The 21,968-nt window shown below is 43.6% G+C and overlaps 1 protein-coding gene and 2 pseudogenes across 6 annotated transcripts in view; all 3 read right to left on the reverse strand.

Annotated features, from left to right (window-relative positions):
* Positions 1–21,968, reverse strand: part of LOC100123033 (neurotrimin) — a 179,948-nt gene that overhangs the window by 97,173 nt on the left and 60,807 nt on the right. The window lies entirely within an intron of this gene.
* Positions 6,287–6,405, reverse strand: LOC116416991 (annotated as a pseudogene).
* Positions 6,689–6,807, reverse strand: LOC116416989 (annotated as a pseudogene).

Genomic DNA, 21,968 nt, shown 5'->3' on the forward strand with positions numbered 1-21,968 from the left:
AGAGAGACGCCGTTCGCTCGCGGTAATAGGTCCGCGACGAAGAGCTGGTATTTCCTCGAGCTGCAGAATACACGCTTTATGCCTCGGAGGGCGTGTGTGTAGCTGTCTTTTCGCCGGTTTTTTAGTGGCGATCATCGCGAGCTTACGTGGCGCCCTGTACATTCTTCTGGTTATACTTTTCACTGGCCATTACTTGCACCACCGCGTGAGCCGAGAAAGAAAAGCGCCGGCCTACGAAGAAATTACGCAAGTCAATGACGCGGTAAGATTTCCCCAGAGGAACGTTACCAAAGGGGCTGCGAAGGTTCATACGTTATACGGGAGAGGCTTTGGTCAGTCCGGGTGATAAACCACGTTACAAGTTGGCGCGTCTCGCAGACAATTGCGTCGTCATTTGCATAATGTTGCGGCTTGTTAGACGCTACCGCCGTCGTACATAATAAAGAAGCCGGCGAGAAGCCCGTCGTTATGTTATATAAAAATACGTCGTTTATGTAGCTCGTAAAAAATTAATTGAGCACGTCAAGTTCTTATCCGACTGAATGTCTCACTATGACGAGACGAATTTTATTTTATCGCCGCGAGTTCAAGTATTACGTATTATGTGGCTTTGACGATTATGCACATTGTATACCACGATCCTGAGAACCTCAACGAGTTCTCATTACGGGCTTTATATCCATATCATAATTTCATAACGTCAAAATCTATAATGCATTATAATCTGCGTTATAGTTTGATAACAATATGGTCAATTTTCGATCCAGAATCTTATAAAACTTTGCTGTCTGCAAAAACAAAACTTAACGATATTTTCGAATCCGAAAAAGAAGCAGGCGCACTTGCGCGCCGTTATGCAAACAGCCAAAAAATTCCTTGCAGAAAAACCGAATCCCCTGCAACCGAAAAACAAGAAAACAGCGTTCACCGCATAGCCCGCCGCTGCGTTTTATTTACCCAAGCTCGCACTTGCGTTCTTCATTTCGCGGTGCGGCGCCCCGTATACAGAGCACAGCTCCCTCTTTTCTGTATTCCCACCGAAGCTGCCTCTGTATATAGAATTAAGCCGCTGCCAACCGTGTGCGCGCGCTGCGGCCGTCCTAATGCAATAATGTTTTATCGCTCGTATGCGCGCGCAAGCGCGAGCAGCTCTTGCGAATATATCGTGGCGAGTTCAATATCGTCTCTCCGTTTAAGCGTTTTAGACAGCGGCAGCAGCTTTATCTCGAGAAAGCGACTCCGGGACCCTCTCGCGCATATAAACGCTATAGCTCCACTACTGCGCGCCAGTCTATCGCCAGTATCCCGGAGTCTAGGTACGTGCAGCATTTATCGCCTTTCCAGAAGGCAAATACAGTTGACTGCAAAAGTTTGCTTTATATCGTGAGCGCTGCGTCGCGGAAAAATTTATCGAGAGATGAGAGCGAGAGTTCTGTGCGCGCGGGGTAATTCATTTTCGGCCGCTGCTGTACGTAGCCTGCAAGTTTGCCCGCGGGATTATAAAGGGGCTCAAGTTTTTATCGCTGTACAGTCGACATTTTTTCGGTTGGCGGAGTAATGGACAGGTGCGCGCGCGCGGGCTTTGCTGGCATGTCTTAAAACGATATTTTACTGCTGTGCGGACTGTGTGTGTGTACGCTTTGTTGTTCTTTCTATGCGAGCTTCGCATTTTTGGATGTTTGCGGAGGACCTTTTTCGCGAACGACGATTTAGGCGGGGCTTATTCTCTTTTTTTTTTTTTAAACCGACCATCTACTTTGATTTAGTTTTAATGGCATGCCGTAAAGAACGTTTTGCAATCTGTCGGGATGAGCTCGTTAGCCAGAATAGCTCGGAGTTTTTGCGAAGATTTTTCGTGCTCTTATTGTACGGCGCTAGATCCGCGCAATGCTAATTTTCTTGGCAGAGCTCCCAATCTTTTTCTAATGATATGCTCTCTTTCTGCGCGCTCTCGGACTTGTTGCCATAACCCTGGTTGTGCTCTTATCGTGCTGATTACTTTGGTATAATGTAGTCAACGTATATGCGAAGGCTTCTTTCTGATATTTTTTTTATTATAAATTCTTTTTACCCGTACAATAACGTACTGCTTATTTTTTATCTATATATTATTTATTTTATAGTCGCGTATTCCGTTCTATTGTCAAACGGTACATTTGAGTAGAAAATATCAATATGAACCACCTTATTGTCTTTGCAATACCAATTCAATTTCTGATGGTTTGAAGCGTACAGAATTACTCTTATTGTTCGTCAACAATTAAAAGCTCACCAGAAAGCCCACTAAAAGCCTCCATTGAATGCTATCCACATTCCCTCATTATACCAAAGATATCATTTTACATATTGAAATATTTTATCTGAAAATAAAATAAAAAATGATTCGTATAAATTTACAATTTGTCCTTCAAGATTTGCCACAAACAAACTTAACACTGGACGTTCTGGCACTAGCGTGCAAGTGAAGAAAATTATGGGAATAATCTCGAGCGCAGACTTCACCCTTCGGCAACAGCAACTCCGTTCGCGGCCTGCGTCATTATCGCAATGTAGCTCATATAATACGCACGCCCGCAGCGCCGTGCGAATAGCAGTTAAAGGGTTGCCTGCGAGAATCGTAATCAAGTTCTCTGGCGATCAGCGAGCTGACATGGTGTTGCGCAGTCTGGACGATAGCGATGTTAATCAGAAAGCGAGCTACGGCTTAAGTATTTATTCAACTCCTGGCGTCGAGAACATAATTAAACGATGAAAAGTGCGTTGGACGTTTCATCGTTAATTTTTGTTTACTCAGTTTGGATGTATGCTTTTTATCTACATCGATAAATATGACACTAATTCTAAGTGGATCAATTCTAATAAAAAATTAAAAAAAAAAAAAATAATAATGAAATTTATTGCGAGTGATTAATGCAACTCTACCAATTTGCATTTTGCAAGTTATGCAATCAGAGTGAGCAAATTGAAAGGAGCGAAGATATGTAAATTGCAAAAAGAAATTACCCAAATCAGGTGCGCGAAACGGTGGCAATTTATCTTAAACGAACGAAATTATAGCGTAGGTTTTAGAAGCTTTTCATTACGTGACTAATTACGCACAATGGTTCCAGAGCTTGTATTTTCACAGAGAAAGAATAATCGTCATTCTCATTATACCGATGCGTTCTTTCAAGTCAAATCCCCAACTGCAATCTCCTACAGTGTCAGAATTGAATAACTACAGCAATGCAACACAGAGCCGCTATGTAGAAGCATGGATGACACAGATCCCCCGTTACCTTTCTTATCCGCTTATAAACTTTCCGGAAACTTGAAGCAGTAAAAGTCCGAGAAAAATAATCGGACTAGTCTCCCACCGAATACTCGAAACGCCTTAATTACCTCTCCAACGTCGTCTGCTGAGGCTATAATGTAAATCTTCGATCGGCATTCGCGCAATAGTCTCCTTCCGAGAACCGATAAAAGCTAATGATTTCACGCCGGCTAAATCGTTCGCTCGCATTATTAATCGCATCACCGAGACAAAGCCAGGGTCAAGCTGCAAGCTCTCCGTATAGACAGCCGACGACGACGACGCCGACGACCCCTATATATAAGCTCTAGAATTTCCGGGAATCCGATGCTGTATAAAGAAAGGGGAACCGAAAGAAAAGAGCGCACGGGGCGCGTTTCTTTACAACCGCGCCGACCGCGAGTCAACGAGTGTATACCCCTGAGCGGTCTCCGCAGCGTAAATCACTGATGAGACGAAACCAGTCGCAAAGTCGTGCCAAGCGTACGTCATATAAATATAGGTATATCTATATAGAGCGAAAAGCGAGAGCGACGGCGAGCACGTGGAAAGGCAAACCGAAAAGAGCGGGGGCTGTGCATTGTTGGAAGAGCCGCGCGCGTTATGCTCTTTGAGCAGCCGCTACTACTCCTCGGGGCGCAATTAATCGGACCTGCGCGCGCGCTGTGTGTATACTCGCACACATTATATCACCACCGCGCGCGGAGCAGCCCATCTTCCGAGGGAGTATAGAGTATAGTGCGAGAGAGCAGCGACAGAATCTGTGGGGCGAGACGAAAATTTGCAGGGCATTATTTATGAAAGGCAGCGCGCGAGAGCAGAATCGTATGTATACATCTAGGTAACAGTGTAGCGCGTGGAAACAATGCGAGTCGCTAATTAGGCGGCAGTTGTACGGCACAGAGGCTGTGCACTGCGAGCGAGCGTCAGCCACTTATCCGCACGAATGCGCCTGACGTCGTCGGATTTCTGTCTCGCTGCTCGCGTTTCCGAGTTGTCGACCCTTGCGTGAGAGAGAGGGAGAGAGAGAGAAAGAGGGAGGTAGTCGCTCTCTGATATACCTACGTTAAAGTGGCGACGCGCGCAGCGCGAGGCTTACAACGGCTCGGAATAAGCGATCGGTCCGTACAGCGTCGTGTGTGTGTGCACGTGAATGTCGCGATGAGGAGAAGAGTGGATTTGCGCGCGGGGTAAAGAGAATGTGCGCGCGCGAATGGGGTGTCGAGCAAGAAGGGATTTCATGGGGATTAGCTCGGAGCCGAGGCCCTTCTTCAGGGTAGGCTCGCGAGTCTCGATTAAATTTCGAAATGCTTATGTGCAATTGATTTCAATCGTTAACGCGTTGATTATATAACGCCTTGCCTCCTCAGCACCCTTTTCAGCGTTTTAACGCGCCTCGCCCGGTGCTAAAATCGTACTTTCGGAACGCCGCGAAATGACGAAATTTAATGACATCGCAACGTAGGTTCGTAAAAACTTCCCACCGAGCCCCATCGTTTCAACTCGCCGGCTATTACTGTTCGAGACCGAGCTGCGCAGCCCTCTTTTCTACGCGCGGCCGTGTACGCTACTCCAGAGCGTCAAGCACACTCTCACTCGTACACACACACACACACATGCAATGATATTTCTATCGCTCGGTGTCGCGACCGGGACACTTTTAGATTCTCGTGCCTGATAGCGACGGCGCAATCGTTAATTCGCGCTCGCGCGATCGCATAATATAGCTGCTGAAGAGGGACCGCAACGCTCGAATCGCTTTGGTGCGTTTTACGAGAACCGCACACAGAAACGTAGAATAGGCCGCTCGAATTTAAATGACGAGGTGCGGCTCGCTGGGGTTATAATACCCCACCGCGAGAGCCAACAACGGCAATAGAGCTAGCGCGCTCGCTGGTCACTTTTGCATTGTTAAACGTGGAATAAACGCTTTATTATGTCGCCGCGGCGAGACCATTTACACCGCCGCGAAATTTGGCTTTCGACTGTTTAATCATTCAGCGCGGAGCGGACGCCTCCACGCGCGAGTGCGCGCGCGTGTGTGTATAAATTCGAGAGTCGGGCGATTAACGATTTACCGCATTGTAATTCAGCATTTGTTGCTGCTGGAGAGCGGAGGACTCTCCTCGAGAAGAGAGTCGGCCGAGTTTGTTTATATTTATTTGCCACAAGTTCAGCTTTTTGACAGAATGAGGACTCAATGAGGTTTTTTACAGAGACCCGATTGTTTTGTTGGACGTATAGATCGTATGTTTAATAGAAACGCGATTGACGCGACATGTGAAAGAAATAATTGTTGAATTTGAAGTCAAACGCGGTTGACAGAGACATTGTTAAAATCAATTGATCAAACTCAGCCGCTCTATTAGACATTTGACGATAATGGATGATCCGCAAGCATGTAGGCTGATCTGGAAAAGTTGTTATTTGTGAGTGGGAACAAAATAAAGTTTGAACAAAACCCATTCAGTTTTATCTTCGTTGAGCGCTAATGAGGTTATGCAAAAAACTGTGTTAAAAGCTTGCGAGTAGAATTTATTATCGTATTCATTACACTATCTGGCTGGGCAATCTACTATATAAAAGACAAAACAAAGCATCAGGCGTATCATATTTTTCTGCGAAATATTCGCATGATACATTGCCTGAAAATTGCGCAATATCCATTATTGGCTTTTTATATGAATCAAGATTTTACGTCACAACAAACTTTTAATTGATACTTTAAAAATGTGTAATTTAGTATGTGCCTCATGAGTGTTCTGCTGTCCTAGGTTTGGATAAAAATAGAACTCAGCTTGCCAGTAGAAAAAGTCGGGCCTGTCAAGACATGCATACGTAACTATTCTAATGGTTATAACTTAATCCCACCTAACAAATGTTACACAACAAACAGCTATTAGCATTAAAATAATTACACGGTGTTCATTCATAGTAAAATTGAAGTATATGCGATAAATACAAAAGAAGGAAAAAATTGCCAAAAAATTGGGGTACCAACGGCACGCGGGGTTCCCAAGCGGTCACCCATCCAAATAGTAACCGCGCATAACGCCGCTTAATTTCGGTGATCGGATGAGAACCAGTGTATTCAGCGTAGTATGGCTGTTGGTAAATAATAATCTTTAAACAAAATTGAAAAATCCTTAATGTATGTAAAATATTTACAACTTCTATCTCCTTTCGAGGCTAAGCTCAGATCTTCAGTACAAACGGTCAGGTCTGGCAAGACGTCCGTTACAGTTTGCTTAAAATCACGTTATGAACATCTGAAAATCGCACATTTAAGTCTCGCAAAGTAACTAAATAAAAAAAAATAATTACTTTCTTGAGGCTATAATTATTAAAAATTTGATGTATGACCAGTCAAATGCAAAAAATTTCAAAAAATTCGGGTATCAACAGCACGCGGGATTCCCAAGCGGTCACCAATCCAAGTACTAACCGCGCCTAACGCTGCTTAACTTCAATGATCGGACGAGAACCGGTGTATTCAGCGTAGTATGACTATTGGCGACTTACAAATTATAAATAATCTTTAAAAATTTGCAAATCATCTACCAAGTACATTATCTTTCAAAATGAAAATACATTACTTTGATACTACAAACAGTTTGCAATATAATATTTTCAGACGTGTGTTAGTCTTTGTTGGAAGTAACAATCTATTATTATCTGCATATTTAAAGAAAAATAAAGTATCGGAATATTCAAACGGTATTCCAACCGCATTTAAACGCACGTCGAAAAATAGCTGTAGAAATAAGGCAAACCAGAAAGTTCATCATTCACGTGGTGACCTACTTGACCGCGTCAACAAGACTTTTTCCGCGTCTTTTGATATCAGAAAAATTCCCACAAAAGTCAGGTAACCCACATCCATAATCCAGCATGCGCAGTTCAAATACCAAAAGTTCGAGTATAATCCCACATATATACAATATATATATATATATATATATATATATATATATATATATATATATACACCGTATCATACAGCTTGAAACTGGATCGGCTCAGGAAACTCTCTCCGGCCCACCTTAGCTCTTCAGCCACACACGTATCCCGCTATATATATATATATATGTGTGTGTGTGTGTGTGTACAATGAAGACCGCGAGCTGTGACCAGCCGAGACTTGTCGAATGGCGCAAGTAAGTATAACCTGCTAGTTAACAAAGTCCCGCGGCGACAGGACTAGAACGTGTCTCTATATATATACGCATACACTCACTCGAGTCCTTGAATTATTCGGCTCCAGCCGGTGGAATCGATCGAGCCGGTGCATTTTTCATCGGACGTGCTTGGGGCAGGAAGCCGCGAGAGCTCTACTGATGATATACAAGCTACCGACCGCTACACGGATTTTGCAGCAGCCAGCTGCGCATAAGCCTCGTGGAAAGTCGACGTAGACACTCTTTACCGAGAACTCGAGTGATGTACGCCTGGACAGGTATCCTCCAACTGACTCTGCTTACTTTCGTATCGACGGCTCCCTGGCTCGTTTGTGTGCGCGATACATTTTTCGCGAGGAGCACGTGAACCGAGATGCTATTTTAGGAATATGCTCGCCGAGTATGCATCGCCAGGGTAATTGTTTTCAATGCAATGAAATCAATTAAAAATAAGAACTTCACTGGGATTTGCGCGCGTTTCCTTTGTCAAAAGCTAAAATAGTGATCTAGGGTCTGACCACATTCGCCGGATACTACTTGAACTCATGGGATGCATCTACTGTGCACTTGGTGAACTGCGAGCGTACCAAAGTTATTGAAGAGTTGAACACTTATTTGTGGTACTTATTGATTATGCTTGAAAGTATTTTCAAATTAATGATTTCAAATGAGTATAAAGTTGTTCATTCAAAACTAAAACATCATCGATTAAGTACCCCCAGCTAAAAGCAAGTATACTCACAACGGCTGTAACAGTTACAGGGTGCAAACAGTATCATCATTTCATTCACACTAAGGAAAACACGTTCTCAGTCGATTCGGCCATTTGAATGAACAAAAGGCCAAAAAGTGCACCCACCTCGCACATCGACGTCACTCATCAGCTTCTAGAAGCGAATCGCATGCATGAGATAGAGGGAGATAGATAGCGGAATCAAGCTGGTAGAGGCGGCAGACTGTCGGGCGGCCGCCGACGCTCAATTATTAACGCCACTGCCTATCTCCACCTAGCGGACTTTATGGTGCCCGGGTATGGCAATATACACACACATGTACGTGTGGAGCCAAGTGTCGAGTCTCGGAAAGATGGGCAAGAAGACAGGCGCGCGCGGCGAGTTCTAAGTGCAGGCTTGGTCGTTCGCTCGAAAAAGAGACGAGCGTTTCGGTACTTTGGGAATTAAGCTTTCATGCTCTAATCAGGAGTGTCTAACCTATATACGAACTCGAGGAGTAGATGAAGTCAGAGTGACGACAATGGGATAACGCGGTGACTGAGGCATTAGCTTCTTAGTGCCGACAGATTCCGGTGTGCTTGGCTTTGGTTGGAGCTTTTAATTTTCTGACAGTTTTTCAGTGCTCGGAAGAAGCGAAATTTTATCGTAGTATCGGAGTATCGTTTTAAAATAATTTTCTTTTTTTTCCGATGAATGCTGTTCAACACGATTCTGAATACGCTTTTTGCTAGGTTTACATTTCGGCGAGATAATATAATGCTAGTGTAATGTATTTGCGAAAATACGGGCTTTGATAATCTTTCCGGTCAGTAATTTTAAACAAATGATCGTTTCACTAGACTTATTCCGACGCTCAACAAAAGACTCCGATCCTTTTTATCATTTTTAGAATCATCAACTGTATATAAAAAAATATATATATATGTATTCTTACGCTCGAACCGTATTTCACGAAGTAGAAAATTATCGTAGCTTTCCGTATGCCACGACATTTCGAAGTAGTACTACTTTTCCGTAAACGGCTCCGATCCCCGAACTTCTATAAGTCTTTTGTCCAACTCCAGCTGCGCTCACCTGATCAAGTTCGCCTCTCGGATATAGGTATATAGCCTACAACGAAACTGGACTTCCTGATTATTTCACTCTCACTCGCTTCGTCCTCCTTTCCCGCCGTTCTGTAGTCCGACCGAAATCGTATACCTTTGACTTTAATCGGATCATCCGCGGCCCTGCTCTTTACTCGATACATACGAGGAAAATCACACAAAGTCGACCATTTCAACATTTTCATACGCTTTGTTCCCCGACGCGGATGAAGAGTTTAATGAATGGAATATATATAGCACGACGATGTAATGTTTCTATAGAGAGCTTGCGGCTTAAAAAATGCAAAGCATCCTTTCTCTTTGCAGACATTTTTTTTTTCACAAAGAGTATCAGCTTTCAGCGAACAAAATTATTGATGCATTTTCGAAGTGCTTCGCACGTATATTCGATTATTTCTTATGTTTCCTCGCGTTTTGTCTAGTTTTAATGTCTCGAAACGCTCGACTAAACAATTCCGGGCGCAGAATTTCTCGCATCCGCGTACGTGCAGGCGGAACGAGATGGCTCGCGCTGAGCTGCGAGAGACTAAGAGACGAGTGAAGTGTAATCGATCCATCTGGATCCGGCGGAGCAGAAAAGGCAATTGGGATGACGCAATATGGGAGTTAATGGACCGGAAGATTTAGCGATTCGAGCCGAGAAAATCGTCATGTTTCGTTGATAACAGCGATGAATGTACACGGCTATAGATGGATCGAAAATGTTTGCGTTGCGTCGTACACTCGAACATACCTGAACAGACGGATGAAGCGGCAGCTAATTCAATTATCCGCAGAATTATTGTGCTGTTTTTGCTCGCGTCCGAGCACGAGCGCGCGAACGTAGTTTACGCGCAAACAGGCAAAAATCGCAAACGGCAGCAGTTCCAATTTAGCCGATAGCAGCCAAACGAGCAAAACCATCCGAAGCTGCAGCCAAGCCGCAAGCCAAACAAAAGGCTCAACTAGGCCGAGCAATCTGTCTAAATCAAATCCGTTCGCGCTCTAGCCTCTCTCTCTCTCTCTCTCGCTTTTCTGTACATAGCATCGCAGCTTCTCGGCCGGTTGCGGCATCGGCTTTCGGTCCGGCAGCGCAGGCGTTAAGTCTCGTTAAGCTTCATAATACTTCGTCGCACGGCGCGAACGTGTGCCTCCCCCCCCCTCTTCCCCCCTCTCACGGAATAGGGCCACATTAGTAACACTCGGGAAAAGTCTGAGGATCAAGAAGTTTCAGTTGGCGCTTAGGCGGCCGCTACTCGACTATCCCACTCGCAAATTCCTCTCCCTCCGCGCTTCGTCGAGCACAAAGTCAAATGCGTCCTCTCTCTCGCGCACGCGCCCTTGCGCAGATTTCCGTCGACACCGGCGAATAATTTATCGCGGGCAATTTTTTGCTCGCGTGTGGAGCGAGATTTTTTTATTTTTGGTCAACGCCTCGTTTGAGTTATGAATACAGTTTTAATGCTGTTGCGGCCCACTTGCGTTTCTGTCGAAATAACACGCATTTTTCTTGGCATTTTGCGATCTCGTCGCAGGGCTGACTTATTTATATGGAACGCGTGAATGGGTGAATATTCCAGGTTAATCCGGGTAGTGCCGGAGCTTGTGTATATTTTACAGCGGCTACGAAAGGGAAAACCACCTAGTTTCAATGATTCAGGCCATTCATAAGGAGGTAACAGTCTAAAAATAAGGACAGGACGACGACAGAGTTCGTCATCGTGATGGTATATTGAAGAAACAATTCAGAACGCTTACTTTCTCGGGCAACGAAGAGGATGATAAATTATAAAGCAGCTCTCGTATTTAAAACAGAGAGCAGCTCTCATATCCGATATACTTTCAGTATGGATTCGAGCTTGCGGAGACGAGCTTAGAAGCTTTAAGATATCGGCGAAGGCACTAAGAATACTCTCTGGGGTATGGATAGCTGAGTTTAGCTCTGGAAAGCAGTACCTGTGCGCGCTGCCTATGTGAGAAACCGGCGTCGACCGGAGGCAGAAAGATCTTTAATTTAAGGCAAATTCGACCCGGACGCTCCGCTGGGAAATTGAGAAAATAGCTATTAAAAAGACTACGATCGAGCGGATATCCGTGCGGCGAAGAGACCGATGACGAGAGTTTACTTTTTCATGTGCTACGCGCGATATGAAATATGAAACTCGTTTGAAAACACGCGCTGCTAGATCGACTACGTCGGGAATTCGAGAAATCTAGTTTGAATCTACTTATTGGCTCTCTCTACGTTTTGCGGTATTTCGTAGATTATAAACAATAATACGGTATACCGTAATAGTTTGTCCGTTTGATTGCCAGAATTCCGATAGGAAATTGTTTACGTTTCCTGAGAGTTTGCACTTTTCCTCTGTGAAATGCATTGAATTCAGTTCCATAGAAGCAGGATAAACTTGAGTTTTAGACGTATATATACCTCCTACATTTCCAAGATGATATTTGTTTTGGTATTCCTTTGAATAACGGACATAAAGCCGGTTTCAGTCATCTTCCTTTTCCTCTGCATTGTTAGCTATTCCGCTATACTGTAGCTCTCTGCGCGCATGTTGAAACTGATCGTATGTCTGCGTATCTTCTTATGCGGTTCATGTAACTTGAAAGGTAATATCCCTGATAATAACCATGTAATGAAGTGAGTCCCATACGTCAAAAATAATGCAATGACTCGTGTTATATTTACGCTGTTTACATTCGATATAAAAATGATATTTAAGCCACAGTTGCCGAAAACTTTGCACTCGTCATAAAAGCCATCGAATTGCAGAGCTTGATGAGGTAGCTCATTAGTACACCCATAGCGGAATCTAATCTCCAGTAAACATGTTCAATTAGACGAGCGCCTGGTCATCAGCCAAGATTCGGCGCCGCTGTTCGTCGAAATAGCCGAAAGGAATCGAAATGGAGCCTAGCGAGATCGTTGTCAGTGGCAGTAGAGTAGGCGATAAAAGCCACACTCAACTGGAAATTTACGACGTTTACTGTAGATGTTGGCCAGGCTCTTGCCAATGAATGACAATAACTCCTAAGAGCGCGAGTTGAGAGCACCGACACTGCGAGGACGGCAGCTGACTCGAGCGTCGTCTCTATTTTCTCCTCTATGACGGCTATTTGTCAACTCGAGCGAGCAGCTCAGCCACGGATAAAAGCGTTTTCCGGTAAGCTCGTTAAAGACAAGATTGGCCCGCGTCGTTGTCGGCGGGCACACAATCGATATGCGACGAAGAGACATATCAACTGTCTCGTAATGGATCTCTCTCTTCATCTCACCTTTTATTCTCCCAAGAATATACGTATAAGGGCTTTCATTTTTCTCAAGACGACGCGCGACTAACGCGTTTCCTGTCATTTTTCCTCTGCGACTATACTTACTTTATAGGTGTGCACGCGTATACACGTTGGGAAGGTGGGGAGCTTTTCCAAATTGCCGGGAGGAAAACGAGCTTCCGACTGGTGCATTATCGTCGACATCCTGCTTTTGACGTGCCTATACTACGAGTCATTGTGATAAGATTTATCGAGAGGTATCGACGTCGCGAATAATAATGTTGGAGCATTGAGAGGAATATCGTCAATTTAATGTTCCCCTGCCAACGATATTAGAAGGGCTTTTTACGTATGTTGAGAGCTTTTGCGACGCTGCTTATTATTTTCAGATTTGAGATGGTAAAGCTTTATTCTACCGAAGCTGCATAGCATTTGAATATTATTTGTCGCAACTCGCTGACGCTATTATATACATTTTTCATTTTCAACTAAAATTATCTGATCTCATTGTAACATATTATAATAATATATAATTCAACAAGAATATATTAGCCACACAATTCTCTATTTGTGAGTTATTTAAAAGTTTATGCTTGCTTCCGTATCTTTTTCGGTTTCGCTACTTTAATTAATTCACCAGAAGCAGCTATTCTGTTCTTCTAGTGGAAGGACATTTGAAAAATTTCCAAAGTAAAATCCGCGAATCCCCGTCCACTTTTTCCATTTCGGAGGGAAGCAAATTTTTCCAGTATACTTTCAGCGTACCCACGATTCTCATCCACCTCTCTATTTTTCCACTTGAATTCTAATAATACGACTCGATTTTCGTTCAATACTGACTGGCCATGAAATATTTTGAAAAATAAAGTTTCGCGTGATAGAATTATCCTCTATATCCTCGCGCTCCGCGAAATATGTTAAATTTCAAAATATAAATAAAAACGGATTAGACGAGTTCAATCTCCCGGGGAAAGCTTTTCACAAGTTTCTGTTTGTTTTTCGTTCGCTAAATAACGAACTCCTCAAGTAGAACACGCAGGCCAGCCACACACAGAGGGGTAATTGAAAATTTATCAAAAGTGATCCCGGCGCGCAGCCCAGCGAGTTTATGACCGCGCGCGCGCGGGAGGCGAATGAAAAAGAGGCGTGCAAAAATGTTCAACTTTCATTTCATTCTCAAATTCGAACGAAGCAATAAAGTTTCCCTCTTTATCAGTTCTTCCACAAAGAGCCGGCAGCGTACAGCAGCGCCCCGGCTAAGTGCAAAAAAAGGAAAATCTCCAGACCAAAAAGAAGAAGCTCTCCCAGCGCAGGAGCAGCTCTTTGAAATGCAAAATTTCTTAACCATCCGGTACGCGAGCGCCATTAAAAGCCCGCGCACATACATGCACACGCGAAAAAGCAAACTGACGGTGTATACCTGCTATATATATATATATATATATATATATATATATATATATATATATATATATATATGAAAAATTATACATCCAGAACGGCAGCAGCTCACTTCCTCGACCGCAGGCATTCTGCTCTCAGCTAAATGCGCGTGTATCACAATCTCCCGTTTCGATTCCTCGCGCGCGCAAGCACGTTCTGCACGCCGAGCCGGAAAATCGCTTATAGATCTCCCTCCCTGATGGCTTTATCAGCCGGGGCCAAGGCGCTGGAAAATCCGCGATGCCTCACACGTCTGACATTCATACCTAGGCGCAAGCCAGGTCAAGCTTCGGTCTCCCTCTCTCCTCTTCCCATCCCTCCACCGAAAGAGTGTATAATACCCGCTTGATAATGGAGAGGCTGCCGTCGTTGCTGCTACTATATACTGCTCATAGGCAGTGCGGAGGTCGGCCGGACGTTAAAAGCGATTTTGGAACATCGAGCAATACCGCGTGCGCGCTATATTAAGCAAGAGCTAACTGGCCGTTAAGCGCTGGAGCTTAGAGGGCAGCAGAGCTCGGGCCGCACACTACTGCCGATAGTAGATGCACTTGGGCACCGCCATGGGATTACGCTTTGACTTTCTATCTCTTGCCCTCGCTGCTGCTACTGCTATTGCTTCAGTGTACGTGTGTGTCCCATATTGAGAGGCTTTAAGTGACTAATAACAATCGCGCTCATAATTCGCAGTGCGACGTGCGCGCCCATCGGCTGCAGGCTCTCCCTCTGTGCAGCATATATCGACTTATACTCTCGGTAAGACCATAGTGTGTAATTAAGCGGAAAAGTATTACGCGTGATTGATGCTCTGTTGCGCGCTTTTATTATCGCGTATGATAATGCAGTGGACGAGGGATTGTAAAACAGAATTTATACGCGAGGAGCTTGCTAGCAGTCTTCCATTAGTGCGCGTAATATGTAAAATGTCATTGATGAATTTGCGAGAGAGCGAAGCTGAGTGTGAAATGTATTTCGTCCAACCGCATAAAGTTCGTTACTCATCGTATAACAAGACATTATATTCGCCTGGTATATTGTGGTGAAACCTACTCGTCTCGAAAGCGAGCGAAAGATCCGACACCATCAGTGCAGCAGGAGGAACATTAAGTCTGGATAGTCGTGATCGGAATGGAGCATTAATTGCTAATTAGGAGGACCGGGGAAGGTGCGAGCAACACACGCACACATAGGGTCAAAGACGACACGTCCCTTATCAGGTCGGCAGTCGGTGCAACCGCAGAGATCCCTCTCGTTCGCTCTCTCCCTACCAACTCCGTACACCACCACCGCCGCCGAGTATCTCCGCACACACGCAGGGGCGTCAAAGTGCTCATGCCAGTCTCAGGTTACGTGTGTATCGTCTTTGCGCAGATTCCACCCCAGCCGCAAGAAGAGAGAGAGAAAGCTGTATTCCCAGCGCGAGCGTGTCTAAATGTCGTGGGCATGCAATGCGTTACCTTAAGAAGTGCCGTTAATTACGAAGATAATTTCGCGAGTCGCCTTATGGCCCGAGTTTGCGTGAGTTGCACAATATCGCCGGGGATTTCTGCGCTTGTATTCGCGTGGGGCTGTTTGCGCACTATGTGTGTGCGAATGAGAACGCGCCGAGTGTAAGTGGATTTCTTTTATTCAAATGAAGAATCATGCGAGCTTGCAAGCTTATATCTGTATATGAGCGAGCTCTGGAACGATTAGCCAGTACAGCGCGCTTTCCGTGTAATTCCCCGGCATGCGTTTAGCCGACTTTTTTAGACCTTCAGCTCGTGTAAGCTCGACGATTGCGGCTTCGTTTTATCACCTCGGCTAATTTGTCGAGAGTATGGACATTTTGCCGAGTTCGCTCGTTCGCCCAAAATCGTATTCGGAGACTCCAGCGATTCAGAAATCGTATAGCATCAGCAGCAGCGAAAAGAATCCGAGACAGCGGAAAGGAATAATTGCGGCCATCTTCATTCCGAAGTGAAAACTCGTCGCGGCATTAATAGCTGAGCACAAGCGCACCTGGAAAATATCGGCAAATTGATTCGATTCCAATTAAAGTATGCAGCAGTTCTGCATCAGCAGTCCGGCGTGAAGCTGTAGCGCCTCTCTCGGTACAACGATCGAGCGCAGGCCAGCCGTGGTCAACCGAGCGAAGAGCAGCGCTCGGACCCCGCGGTTTTTGATTGCGCATCGCTGTAATATAACGAGTATTCGCTCGACCGACAATTGCGCGCGCCCGCGTCCATGTACTGCAAAGTAAGCTCGACGCCGCAGCTGGAATACCGAACGATCCAATCCAATCAGCGACGGCTCGCGATCAGTTTCCTAATGCCTATATCCACTGCAGCGGTGCGAAAAGGCTGTGCAGTAAAAGCCAAAGTGCGCATTAGAGTAGTGGGAAAGCGCACAAGAGAGAGAAAGAGAGGGTACGTCTGTTTCCGGCTGCTCAACCGCTTCGAGAGATGTTGTTTCCTCTCTTAACCTCGATGAAAGGCTCGAGTGTGCGATGCTACTGCAGCTGCTTGGCGGGAGAACGCTAATTAAGCTGCGATGAAGATCGATGATTGCCGAGTGCCGGCGGCGCGCCGCTGCTGCTGCGATGCTTGCTACTTCGAAGCTGCGCGCGAGGCTTTACGTCGCTTATTCTTTCCTTTTTCATCCGCGGCAACAATGCACATCGAGGGCTGTTAGCGCAGCTTGTTTCTCACGGAGCTGAACTATTGAATGCTCTGCTATTGTCTTTCGTCTGAGAGCGATTCTTCTTCGTTTATTGCGGCCAGAGTTTGCATCGCGTCGAATTCGGATCACAAAGTGTTTCGCCCATTTATTTATTTACTCGCTCGTTCAGAATCGAAACAGCCGGTTTACGTTTCAAAGGCGTTATAATGATATTGTACGGGGAAAGTAGAACACGCAAATGATGAATGCAATAAATACAGGAATGCAATATTCGTAATTACGCAAGTATATTATATAACGAAGAGAAAATTTGTATCGCGCCTAAAATGAAAATTTTATTCGAATTATTTTCATCCCTGCCGTTTCAATACATTGATTATCATCATGTTCAATATTACGAAGAATGCAAGTTAATTTTGATCGCCCAACACTGTTGCCCCGGATACTGTATTAGTCGCACGCGCGATAATAGACATTTGTGATTAAATTCCTTGCAAACTGAAAAAAATTGAGAGCATCAGTAAAGCGCTGCGCACAGAAGAACAATGCTGAACTTTATTGCAATAAAGATTACTTGCGCTGGATTAAAATTTTAATTTGTGTTTCACGGCGCGCATGATAATGTGAACGATAATAATTATGAAATATAAATTTTAATAGAGCTCTACAGAGAATGGTCTTTCATTAACGTCTCGGTGATTGAAGCTTCCCAATAGTGAAGTATAAGCGAGAAATTGTTACGATTTTTGTATAGAATAAATAAAATCCGAAAAGCAAGCGATCAAAGTTTACCAAGTTTGTTGATTTTTATTCAACGCACGGAATGTTGAAATTGCAACCAATTGCGTTTCTACCACTTCCGACGCTATTCTTTAAATTTAACCCTGGTAGAATCGGTAACCCATTTAATGACCAGTTCTTGGAATGGAATCTTAGAACTAGGCAGTTTTCTTTGCCATTTCTTAGGCAGAATGTAACGCTTTTTCTCCAACTTAATGGGCAGTTCTTGGATTCAATCTGATTACCTTATTCTTAAGTACAAACTGCCCATTATAGTTGGTCGAGTAACACAGCTGGGTTACACGTGTTTATCACAGTTTGAGGTTATAATTGGAAAATGGTATCTAGCAGGCTTGGATTCGAGTTTTTAGTTTAAAGGAAAGTATAGAATAATATTTTGCATCAGAAAAAATTCTGTCTGACCGAAGACTTGAGCCCACACCCTGCACGAGGCCAAATAAGTACGGCCGTGCACCTTAGCCGACTGAGTCACGCAGACATTGTTTCACACAAGCCCTACAAGCTTCGCCATATGTTTGAATTATTCGAATTATTCAGCTTATGCCTATATATAATTAATTTTGTATTTTACATCCGAAAAATTAATTGATTTATTGATATTTTCATGAAATATAATCCTCAGCCATAAAAAATGCCCAAGATGTCGCTACTTTTAGGAAATTTAAAATGTCTAGTTTTTTCACATTTTACTTAGCCAGTTTTTGCCTTTACGGCCATTTTAAATGGGTGATTTTCTACCAGGGAAATCACTCTGTTCTTTCGACGTTCACCTCGTTTCTTATTACTGCATCATCTGTCGACTACTTCACATCCACGATCTAAATCTAGCAGTTATGAATTCCGGTAAAAATAACGAGGACCATAACTCGTTAAAGTTCACTTTAAAAAACTCGCCTCCAAATTCATCAAACAAAAATATTTACGTGTGTATGCGACAAGAAATGATCCTTCATAGAGATAAGTTCAACGTCAGACGGAAAAAAGCAAAAAACAGCGCAACTTCAAATTTCAACTTTCCGTCTAGCGTAATATTTACGAGTAAACTATCTCAGGTAAAAAGGACCGTCAGCCGCGAAATGAGAGTGTGGGGAAGCTTTTGAATTTATCATTTTTGCCGAAAAGCGTGTTACCAACCCGAAGTTAATGCACCGCACAACTCAAAACTAAATATCTAAACAAAACAAAGAAAGGACGATGATATAAAGACGACCGATCTCTACTCTTGAAAACTCGATTTCGCGCAAAGCTCGTTGATGTTCTTTGACACATTCGCGCGATACAAGTCTTCGCACAAGTCGTCTTCGGCACTAGAACGAACCATCAAAGCGAGGATTGTCTTGGGCGTTATCCGGTGGCAGCTTTCACAGCCTCGAAAGAGGGCCGCGTGGAAAGCTCTCCTCGGCCATGGTGGGAGAGAGGGGGAGAGAGAGAGAGAGAGAGAAAGATAGCGCGGAAAGTAGGGGGCTAAAGGTGAATCGCTGCGCGATCAGCCGAGCCGATAACACGGCTACTGCTATCTATTCACCGGCTCTCCTACTACTCTCCCAACTCGCGCGCACGTAATCATCCGCTAAAGAGTTTTAATTAATTTCATGGGGCGAGCTAGTTTGCACATAGATATAACAGAGGCAAACGAGCACGCGTGCGCATGGGCGCAGACTGGCTGATTCTCTTTCTCTCTCTCACTGTGTATTTCATGACTGACTCCGACAGACACACACGAGAGGAAGAGAGAATGAGAGAGAGAGAGAGAGAGAGAGAGAGAGAGAGAGAGAGAGAGAGAGAGAGAGAGAGAGCTGCCTAATACGCGCACTGCGCGGAGTGTCCAAATTAGATTCAAGTGTCGATTATTCTGGCGATACGATTCATTTTGTAAAGCGCAGCCGGAACTTTGCGGCTGCTCAGGCTTCTAGACTTGGTTTTTAGCACGTTTCCCAGAACTTCAAAAGAACCGATTCGATTTCAAATTTGAAGATATACGAATCGGGTGAAAATACTTGTTCTTAGATTAATCGACGCCCTGTTATCCGATTGTCATAATTGTTCAATGGTCCATTTCAGTTTTCATAGTTAACGGGGAGTTCTTTTTTCCAACATTTAGAATTATGTTTTAAGCTTTATAACCGAAGCGTATTACTTTTTAATTAAACAAACTCCGACATAGCACACGGTGTTTGTTTTCCATTTTTGTTCGATAAAACGTGTTTTCTTTTATTTCAAATAGTGATATTTCGGTACTGTATAAATGTACTTTCACTCAATGTTATTTAGGACAACACATACAAAATTCAATAAACTCTGAAAGGATTCAAAATATCATCAATTATTTTTAACTCGATTTTTTCCTATACGTATCAATTTATCAATACTGAACTTCGTAACATCCGCTTTAAATATACGCCACTGTTTCTGTCGATCCAAACTTGAAATTGCGAAATTTCGTAAAGTGTTGACACTCTGCTGATGGCATTGACGATATCGCTAGTTTCGAATGAGATTACTCGATGTTATTAACCGAGAAATTGGGTTTTTAAAATGTTAATCCCATACACCAGAATATAACGCACGGTCCACACTGTTTATGCAAATTCCATTCGACATCGACTATCGGACCTTTACCAATATTTTCGTTGATGCTAGTCGTTAAACGCGTCCTTTTCATGTACGTAATACCGGACCATTAATATTGGAACGATTATGTACATGCAACGAAATCACCGCACCGGTACGACGTAAAATTTTTACTGAACCCAGCCGTTTTCAAACTCACACATGTATGTAGGTTACATATATTGAATACGCGAATGAAAAACTAAACTGCGTCATCGTCGACAATTAAAAAGCGCCCCTAAAGCAGTTAAGCGGAGAACCGGCGATGTATAGTAGTGGCTTTCGTCGTCCGAGTATAATGAGAACGCAATAAGGCTTGGCTGCCGTGTCGCCCATCACGAATTCGTTTCTCAGATTCTAAAGGCTCGCGTGTCGCGTGATCGCCAGCTCGCCGCGAAACGATGACTTGCCTCCTGTATAATGAACGCGGGCCTCGACAGCGTGGCGAATAAATCAGTTTTCACGTGAGACACACACACGTACACGTACATCGACACGCATAGTTGTACACTCGTCGCCGTCACCAATAGTCCGCTAGTCGCTCGCAATTTATTAATCATCGCGTTGAAATTCATTTTTCAGCTCGAACTTCTTCCGTTGTATCCTGGCTGAGATACTGCATTTTGGCGATATTTTCCGTCGCATCTTTCTAGGGCATAGACATCAAGGACCGTAAAAAGGCTAAAATATAATTATAGAAGTTTTCAATCGGGATCATATTTATTTCACCAATTGTAAATTCTAACCGTAGCCGATATCCTCTTGAATAGTAAAATATTTCAATAAAGGAAACACACATTTATCGTTGAACGTAATCGAATATGCGCATAATCTTACTTGTACGGATTTAACAGCCGAGTCTTTCGAGTATCAATAGCCGAGCAGATGGTATTTTGGCGAAGCACATTTGCTAATTCAAACGCGCCGACTGAAGTTGGGCTGGGAAAATCGGATAAACCGCAGAAAGCTCGATGCAGAGATGAGAGAACGTAGTCATGGAAGGTAGAGAGGCGCAGAACGTGGCAACCAACAAACTGTGTCGACTTCTCGGCATTTGCGCCGACCCCTGATGAGTGCAGCCACATTCGACGAGTGTATTCGTTGTGTAAATAGAATTGAAATAATTGTATTTGCCATTTGTGTGCACTGTATACTCGATAGTCGGCAAGCGTGTACGCGAGAGGAAAAGTTTCACCTGAGATTTTTTAATATTCCGGTTCGGATGGAAACTTCACACGGTGAAAATGTTAGAAGGGACAAGGGTTATTGGCCTGAAGAACAAGCGAAGCCACATATACACTCCCCGATTTTAGCAAGATAGCCATCGAGGAATCTTTCCTGTCCGCACGTAAAGCCTATCAAGGCAAATTAAAAGGGATTCCAATTGAAACGGTTGGCCTCAAAAAATATGAGGCGAGCGAAGGCCCTGAAAATTATCACACCTAATAAGCTCGCCGCGAACGTCGGCTTATATTTCGTCGGTCATTTACCCTGGTAGAAACGTTAACGGTTAATAAGCTAAGTTTTGGGCCACTTAGCTAAGTTGTGGTTAATAATTTAAATAAATAAGAGTTTAAACATTATAAATGCATAGATACGCATTAACTCAAGATAAAACAGAACATTTGCTTGAAATTTGTCAAATGACTGTTACAATCCAGAAATTATAGAAAAATATCTTGCAATCGTTAAAAATCCAAATATTTGTAATAAAACATGCAAACGTTTTAATGCAAGAAAAAAAGGAAAAAACAATTTTTAACTTAAAAATAATACTGTGTTGGTATAATAGACACGCATCACTAAAATATTAGCAATATTTTGCTTTATTTTTTTACATTCAAATTTGATAATAATGGTCAACTAAACTTAACTTTTTAACGGT

Source organism: Nasonia vitripennis, chromosome 3, assembly GCF_009193385.2.
Source record: "Nasonia vitripennis strain AsymCx chromosome 3, Nvit_psr_1.1, whole genome shotgun sequence".
In the NCBI taxonomy this organism is placed as follows: domain Eukaryota; kingdom Metazoa; phylum Arthropoda; class Insecta; order Hymenoptera; family Pteromalidae; genus Nasonia; species Nasonia vitripennis.